The 9,520-nt window shown below is 32.8% G+C and overlaps 1 pseudogene; it reads left to right on the top strand.

The window, feature by feature from the left end:
* The first annotated feature begins 3,440 nt into the window (after positions 1–3,440).
* On the top strand, positions 3,441–8,671 carry LOC122508784 (annotated as a pseudogene).
* Positions 8,672–9,520: the final 849 nt, after the last annotated feature.

The raw sequence follows: 9,520 nt of genomic DNA, 5'->3' as shown, positions 1-9,520 counted from the left end.
CATGTGTCAATTATCGCGTGGTCGATACGCACACAGAACCTTACTGTTATCCTGTACATCACATCCAGGACTTTGCACACAATCTCAATAGGAAGAACATATTTTCTACCATTGATCTCGTAAAAATTTCCTTTTATGAATTTTGGACTGAGAAATGCGGCGCAAACTTTTTAACGTTTCATCGAAGCAGTGACGCGTGATCTTGATTTTTGTTTTGCATATATTGATGACATTTTGGTAGCATGTTCGTCAGAGGAAGAACACGAATGTCATTTAAGAACACTTGTCACTCAGTTACAAGAGTACAGTGTTGTGATCAACCCTGCGAAGTGTGTGTTTGGATAATCGACGGTAAAGCTCCTCGGATATGACGTGAGTAATAGTGGCACTTAACTTTTACTTGACAAGTTTAATGCAATTCGAACTAACCCGTGACAGGAGATTCTTACCCAAGGCAGCAGTAATTCAAGCTCCTTTGAATGACCTTCTACGTGGAAACATGAAAGGAAAAGCTCCTGTTAACTGGAACTCATAAGCAGAATCAGCGTTCGAAATGTGTAAAACGAGCATGGCTGAAACAGCACTGTTGACGGGGGTTCCAGCGGCATCTTTTGTGCTTTATTCCGTAATTTACTGAAAACTTCGAAGATTCTTCGAAAGTGAAACATGTTTCTCTGTCAAAAACGATAATTTTTGATTTACCATAATGTTGAATGAAATCGTCTCGATTCAATTAATTTAATCGATGATTAAAAATATGCATTTATAACCTACTCCTTTCCTGCGGATCTCCTGTGTCAATAGTTATAATTTAAAACTATTTCGATGTCAAAGCGGAATTTACTGCAAAACAAAAAGAATAAAGGAACAAATATTAAAAAGTGTAAAAAGTTGAAAGATATAATTGTAAAAGAACAAGTTAAAAAAACACAAATAAATTAAATAAAAGAATAAATAAACAAATATATAAAAGACAAAAGAATGAAATTGTAAAAAGACAGTAAAAAACCACAAAAAATAATTTAAATAAATAAAATAAATAATTTAAAAATTATTCGCTTCTTTTAATATCTTTCTTATTTACATTTAGTCCTTGCTACCATTACCTTTTTTTTAATTGGGCAACGCATAAAACCAATTTTCACGTATCTCAATTTCTCCAGCCTGTTCCTCTCTTCCGGGTTGGTGACTACAACAGCAAGCTTCATCCTTCGGCGGTTGGGTCCTGAGACTGTTACTCTCCTGCTTTCTGGCATTCCCAAAAGTCAAATTATGGAATTTTCAAAATTAATTTAAAAAACTTCTGGATGTCCTAGAGGTATAAAATTTTTTATGCAAGTTCAGAACTGATACAATAATGAATGATTCTGAACTCTACAATAACTCATAGTTATTTTTTGACTTGTGACCAAGGGAAATCAATAATCAATTTTATTTAATTAAAAACTAAATTTTTAATTTAAATCAATTAACGAGAATTTCCTTAGACTTTATTTGCTATTTAAATTTTAATTAGTCAAATAAGCTTTCCGTCTAATCATCAATTACTTCTCATTTCTCTCACGAACAATTATTACTCAACAAAAGAAAAATGCTCAGTTGAGCGCCAGTTATTTTACTCTAAATTGGAAATTACTAAAATAACAAAATAATTTCTTACTAAAATTTTAACTCGAAACTACTAAATTTTTGAGACTCTAATGTTGAGGGTGAATTTCTGTTAAGGCCGCCATTGAAAGCACATGGCGTGAAACACAATTTTTAAAACGCAAAATTTTAGGTTAACTCACCGTTGTAGGAAATGAATCAACAAAGAAAAGACGCTGGCTATTCCATAAACTAGATTTATTTCTTAATCCCAAATGCAAGTTGGTTTGTAACGAAAATTACATTAAACTTTCGTAATCTCGTATGACTCTTTAAACTCAACACACTCAAAGTACAATTCTCTCACTCAATTCTTAACAGTTCAACTGATTTACCGGAAATTTCACTTGATTAAATAAATTCTTTACATGTAACGAATCTTTCAACACGAAAACGCGAATTTCTAGATTATTCTCTCCAATCAAGTTTCGTTAAATCGTTGTTCAACTTTTATTCACACGGAAAAACTCTCAATCTCAAATCAAATACAACCAAAAATTCACGACTCTCTCTATCTCATCGCGGCGTTCTACGCACTCTTCGACTCTTTCCATGCAATAAGCACATGTCAACTCAAAACGGAAATCAAATCAAATGTAAACTAAACATTGAAACAATAAAATAATACTCGTTAAAGAACATAAAACAACTTAAACCAAAAATCAATTTCAATATAAAATTAAAGTTTCATAAGACAAAATTCAAATTTAAACTATATCTTTACATAATAATAAGTAATAATTCAAACTTAAAACGGAAACGTTCATTATAAATGCGCAGGGGCGGAACTAAGGCGGGCACTTAGGTGTCCTCAAAAATTTCGGTGACAGTGACGAACCACTTTGTCACAGACTTGCACAACCAGGTTTCCGATGACGGGTATACTTGGGGATCATCTTCGAGGAATTAAGTCGAATTTTTTGTAAATGGTTTAGGCATTCAATTTAAGATTTAGGGGAAATATTCTTGACACTTAGACAACCAAGAGTAATTTTTATCTTAAAATGACTTATATTTTCATAAAAAAAATTAAAGAAATTTTTTTTAAAATTTGTTTAAACAATTGCAAAAAAAAATTTTAACAATAGGGACTGATTGCATTGTTTTTGTAGGACCTTAAACTATAAGAAACCATCATAAAAAAATCGGATTTTTTGGTAAGTAGGTCCCTTTTCTCAGACCCGGTCACATATATGCCGCAAGCATATCTCGCGATTCTTTCTCCATCCATGATGTTCTGTGGATCTAATCTTTCCACGATCACCTGTGGTACTGCAAGAAATTATGCGCCCCCACAATCACCGCGCACTTGAGCATCAGTCCTGGGAGCGATGGTGAGATTCACCGTTTCCGGCCTGCTCACATGGGGTAACTTCTCTGAATTTTGCGAATCCATTTTTCTTGCTGTTTGGTTGCCCTTTAGTGAAAAGCCCCGCCATCACGGCAAGCTCTACCGAACATATCCATGATGTCAATCATGTCTGGCAGTCGATAAACATCCACGAATCCCAGCACATCGAAGACATCGATGATGTTCGGCAGTGGACAACCATTGTCGGGGAAAATTACTACTATTGCACCATCTTTAATTAATGTAATAATTATTGAATAAAGTATCTTAATTATAAGAATGTGTTCCACCATAATTTTAATGGTGATTAATGGAAAATAATCGCCGTTTATTTTAATTGCCCAAATTTGACCGTTTAATAAGTTAATCAGCGATTAATAATAAGGATATTGACATGTGAAAATTATAACCTTACCATCGAAAAGGTTTTCAGTCATTAGAAATGGCCAAGTTTTCTGATGAAATTTTGTCATCTTCTGAAGGTAAGATGGTTGTTCATCGTCGGCCAATGTTAAAATTATTAAATTTTAAAATAATTTTTGAACAAATTTTAATTATAGCGAGATTATTTACATCTTTTTGCACTTTTCAATAAGGATAGGAAATAGACTTTTATTTTGATACTCTTACATAAACCACGCGATTTCACCAATAATACAACTTCTTCTAGCGTTGCGATATTATGCAACAGGTTCATTTTTTATCACTGTTGGTGACTTTTCTGGAGTCAGGAAGACAAGTGCTTACAGGATTATTCATAGAGTAAGTGCAGCTATTGCTTGCTTATCTCGAAATAGTATATTAAGCAACAAGAGGAGAAAGGCAGCCATTTCTTTACGGTGATTTTTGTGACACGAGTAAAGGTCGAGGGTGCCGTAGGCGCTCCGAGACCGGAACGAGTGTCACAAAAATCATCGTAAAGAAATTGGCTGCCTTTATTCTCGTGTTATTTACGATATTTTTTATTCCTAATGCACAAAAGCGGCGATTTCAGTTAGCAGACGACAGGGAGTAAAAGTCATTCACTTGTTCGATTTGTATGAAAATGGCGGCCGTCTTCTCCCTTGGGCAAGAAAAATGCATGTGATTAGCTAATTTTCTTGCCCTTGGGAGAACACGGCCGCCATTTTCATACGATCGAAGAAATGAATGACTTTCCTCCCTGTCGACTGCTATCAGAAAGCGCCGTTTTTGTGCATGTGGGATAAAAAATAATAAAGATGCCTTATACTCAGCAAGAAATAACAAATGCACAAATAAACTTTTATAGTATTTCTTGATTTCCTCGAATTATTTCCGCATTAGATTGTACTCATATCAAACTTCAATCATTTGGTGAGTTCTTTAGATTTTTTTTCTTAAATTTTAATATAGTATTTCATGTTCCAGCGAAAAAAGAAGGTCTGACCGACGTCTAAGAGGTCTGAAAAGACCCATTTAGACGTCGGTCAGACCTGTAATTTCTCACTAGGGTAATGATATTATTATATAGAAACAGAAAAGGGTACTTCTCATTGAACGTTTAATGCACATGTGATGCTCATTTAAAATTTACGAATATTGTATCACGTTGACCAGAATCTACCCATGATTCAACAATCTTTAATTATTCCCGATTACGTGTTCGATTGGAAAATGCAGAATTTGGTAATGGTTTAGTTCTTGCAGATGGAGGATATGCATTGAAACCTTATTTGATAACTCCTTTACCAAATCCTCAAATTGAAGCTGTACGATTGTTCAACGAATCGCAAATAAGAACTAGTAACCCTGTTGAACGAGGATTTGCAGTTTGGAAACGTAGATTTCCTTGCTTAGCAATTGCGATGCGTTTCTCAGAAAATCGTATTATTGCAATAATCGTTTCAAAAGCTGTTTTACATAACATTGTACTAACAAATGGAAAACCACTGCCACCAGATGATGCTTTAAATATTCGATGGGACATTATTTTAAATGAAAAGCTTCATAATCAAGGTCCTCAAAATCCCCACCACGGAAACACCCGTGAAATTCTTTTTCATTATTTTCAAAGGTGTAATTTAAATACTATTCCTTTAATAATAATTAAATACAATTGATCTTTTGTTTATAATATTAAAAACACTTTTACTTTTGAAGTGTTGATGAATCTGAATAACAATTTTTGTTACAGTTCATTGATAATGGTCTTTTTCAAAGTACAAACTTTTATGTGAATGAATTACTGAAATAAAGAAACAATCAAAAACTGAATAATATTTAAAAAGAATTTATTTTGATATGATAACAGAAAAAAACTTAGAAACTACAACAGCCTTTTTCTTATATTAGTACAAAATCACAGCAGTCGAGATAAGTCTTGATAATAATAATATTTTTATTAAGCAACATCCAAAAGAAAATTCAATTTTTCCTTTCATTAATGGACTACTTTCTTGTATTATTGTACAATCTTGCATAACAATAAAAAATATTTATTGCAAATAACTAAATGCTGTGATACGTGTATTCAGTCGTTTTTCTCCAACTGTTTGCGTAGAAACGCAATTTCCAATTCCTGCTTTATTACTTGTTGCTGTAATAACTTTTTTCAATTTCAGATTTTTCTCCAGCCTCTTTTTCAAAAATTTTAAATACTCTATTTTAGTTTCAATTAATTCATTATATTCAAGTGATCCTTTTTGTTGAGAAGATTATTGCATTCTAAGTTTACGCAATGCTGTGTGCAAATTATTTTGTGCTTTCTTTTTTAAATTGGAAATTAAGTCAGTAGAAGCTGCAGTATCGTGAACTGATTTTCGACAAGACGTTCGAGGAGCCTCAGTATCGTTAAATGATTTTGGAGAAGATGTTCTAGGAGCCTAAGTATCGTCAACTGATTGTGATTCGCTGTCTACTATCAAAGCGGAATGTTTTTTTGTCCTTAACATAGCTAAAGACCATTGAGACCAATCCATCATCTCATCATCCTCAAGCAACTACAATCAATTATTATATATCTTTAGTATGAGTACAAAGAAGAAAAAATGTATAAAGATTTTGCTGAAGTAGGTTTTTAATGAATGATACTCAGTGTATCTGTATTTGTATTTTCTGTTTCGGCGTTCAGTAGTTTACCGTTTTCACCCACAACACATTCCTTGAATTCTGTATCTGAAATATAAAATAAAATTATTTAATTAATTAAATTAATTTAATTTGACGAAAAATATTTTTCATATTTATTTATTATTTATAAAAGTTTAATATAATGAATTTTTTTTATACATGGGTGATTCTCCGCGTAGCGCACGATTTGGTTTATGAAATTAAAAAAAATTTTTTTTTCGTTATGATTAATATCAATATATTTTTTTGAAGATAAAGGCTTTAGAAAGAAAAATCCATAGCGGGCCGGAAAAATTATTTATAATTTTTGTTGTAAACAAGTGTAGTAATTAACTAATTCACTGTTTGGACACATTCTGTCAAAAAAAAATTTTGCGGTAATTTAAACAATATTTTATCATAAATCTCATTTAAAAATTATTATTTCGGTAATTTATGGTAATTTATGAAAATTTATGGTAATTTTTGGAAATTTATGGAAATTTTTGCGATAATTCATAAAAATATGTAAAATTTAAATTATTAGTAAAAATTTGGATTTTGGTAATTTATGGAAATTTTTGGAAATTTATGGAAATTTTTGCGATAATTCATAAAAATATGTAAAATTTAAATTATTAGTAAAAATTTGGATTTTGGTAATTTATGGAAATTTTCGCGGTAATTTATGGAAATTTATGGCAATTTGTAAGGTAATTTAAAGAAATTTTGTCGGTAATTTTTAAAAATATTCAAAGTAGAAATCACAATTTAAAATTTTTATTTCGGTAATTTATGGAAATTTTTGCGGTAATTTATAAAAATTTTCGTGGTAATTTATGGAAATTTATTTAATTAATTTATGGTAAATTTTTCTGAGCAATAGGTTTTTTTTATTCCTTATATATGTGGCACCATAACACTGCATTTGCACTAGGTTCTTCGTAATACAAAGGTCGGTGGAAATTCTGATGCCGGTGGAGACTAAGGTCGGTGGAAACTTTTTTCAATCGCCTTCAGTTATTTTTATTTTTTTAAAAAAAATATCATTAATTTTCAATCGGTTTCAAATGGACTTCATTTGTATTGACTAAAACAATATAACTACGCTTCATTTAACCTTTTTTATAAATAATTGTTTAATTTGTAATAAAATATTTAAGGGTCGGTGGATGCCGGTGGAGACTATTTTGTGATTCCCTTTTCAAATTCCCAACATAAAATGAGTGAAAAATGAATAAATCAATTAGAACATTGATTCTTTTTCCTGAATTAACTTAAGGAAGTTATTTCTTGTGTTTACAAAAGTAATTTTAAGTTAACATTTCATTTTCATTTAAATAATTCACTGTTTGTTAATAAAATAATAAATAGCATCCAAATTTGCTGTCAAGCATAAACTGAAAAAAACATATATAAAATGAATTTTAAAAAAAAATTTTTTTTATTCAACTGTACTAAAGTAGACAATACTAAAATGTCAATAGTAATTGTATTTATTATTGCATATTACTAAAATTATTAACTTTTTTTTCTAAACTTCCTATGGGGACAGGTAAAAATTTGACGTTTTCAGCCTTAAAACCGCTTATTTATGAAAAATTATAATATTAGATACAAAAGTAATTATTGGTTTTTGTTTCTAAACATATAGATAACCTTTTTACGTTGGAATTGTAAAAATATATGAAAGTTATTTATTATTTTTCCATTACAACATGAAAAAAACCAAGTTCTGCGCTACGCGGAGAATCACCCACATCTAAATAATTATAATTTATTATCTGTTGTAAAAATAAAAATTTCTATACTTTGTGAAAGTAGTTTTTTATTTAGGGAGCGTTCACAAATGATGTCACGTTTTTGGGGGTAGGGGCGGGTCTCTACTAAACGTGACACAATGTATTTTTACATGTGAAATTGCATGAAATTGCGTGACAGAAGAGGGGGGTCTAAAATCCCCCAAAAAAATGCGTGACATCATTTATGAACGCTCCCTTATGTAAACACTAGCATACATAACTCCAGCTCGCTCGTTTATAGCAACCCCTTCAGAGTCCTGTTCTTCTCCAAAAGTCCAGTATCTCTTCTATCGATAGGTTGCTTACCTGCTTAGGGTCAATCATTGCTTGACCCCTACTAGATTGCCTGATCCTAGCTAACGCTTGGCATTCAGATAATATGTGAGTCGAAGTTTCGTTACTCGTCCTACACAATCTGCACATAGGTGAAACTTGTCTACATAATTTATGCCCCAACAGAGTCTTCGCTTGCTTTCCCACCCCAATGTCCGCCCAATACTTCTCATGTTCCTTTTGACCTCATCCTTATATGAATCTCTTAACTAAGCACAGCATTGTTGCCCCTGCTGGTTCAGGACTTATAAATGCCGTCTCGGAACCTATTTTCGCCAATACGTCTACTCTTTCATTACCCTTGATTCCCGAGTGACCCGGTACCCAAATCAATAAAAGTTTATTTGTTGAAGAATGAAAACTAGATGAAACTCATCTAGTATGCTACGGCATTCCCAGACCAGTTTTGATTCGATTGTGGGATTTTTCAGAGTCCCTAAGGCCGTCTGACTATCCACACAAATACTAATCCTCTTGCCCTTTGTTCCGTTATGAATGGACATTTGGGCGCAAGTTAAAATCGCACAGACCTCGGCCTGACAGACCGTGGCATATTGTCTTACTGACTCAGCCACTTTAATGCAGCAGGTTTTTTCGATAGATTCCGAAGCCTGCACCGCAGTCCATTTTGGAGCCGTCTGTATACTAGACTTCGTCCCCAAGTGGAAAACCCTTCTTCCAATCCATTCTGCAAGGTGTAATGATCTTAAAGCGGGGTTTAAATTTCACCCTCTTGATCATTCTATCTTGCACCATTCTTAATTCTGGGATTGATAGAATTGAGCGTGAAAGCTTGGTGCGTTTACCACCAAACTTCCACATTTCCTGCGCGGTTAGCCTGCTCATAGTAAGAGCTGCCTTTTTCACCGCAGCAATATGCAGAGGTACTTCGGCTAGTATGAATCCCAACGCAGCCGTTTGCGTGGTCCTCATAACCTCCGTAATACCCCTGAAAATCATTGCTTGCAGTTGGTCCAGTTTCTCTTTAACCGTTATCAGTTGCGTCCTAGTCCACCAAACAACCACCTCGTGAAGAAACCTGGGATTTAAAATCATCTGATAGAGTCAGTTGACCATATTAGACCTTAGTCCCCACTATGACCCTATATCGCCTTTCTACACTCCCAAAAAGCAGTACAGAACCTTCTATATTGATATTCGTAATGTTTCCTTCCAACTCAGCTTTTTATCTAGGATTACTCCCAGGTACTTAGCCAATTCGTAAAAAGAAATTTCTTTTTCATAAAATATCGGTTACTTAAAACTCGGTACTTTATATTTCCTTGTGAAAACTACTATATTCGTTTTCTTTGGGTTT

This window comes from Leptopilina heterotoma, unplaced genomic scaffold, assembly GCF_015476425.1.
Source record: "Leptopilina heterotoma isolate Lh14 unplaced genomic scaffold, ASM1547642v1 Lhet_57, whole genome shotgun sequence".
NCBI lineage: Eukaryota > Metazoa > Arthropoda > Insecta > Hymenoptera > Figitidae > Leptopilina > Leptopilina heterotoma.
This window is presented reverse-complemented; position numbering and strand designations above follow the sequence as displayed.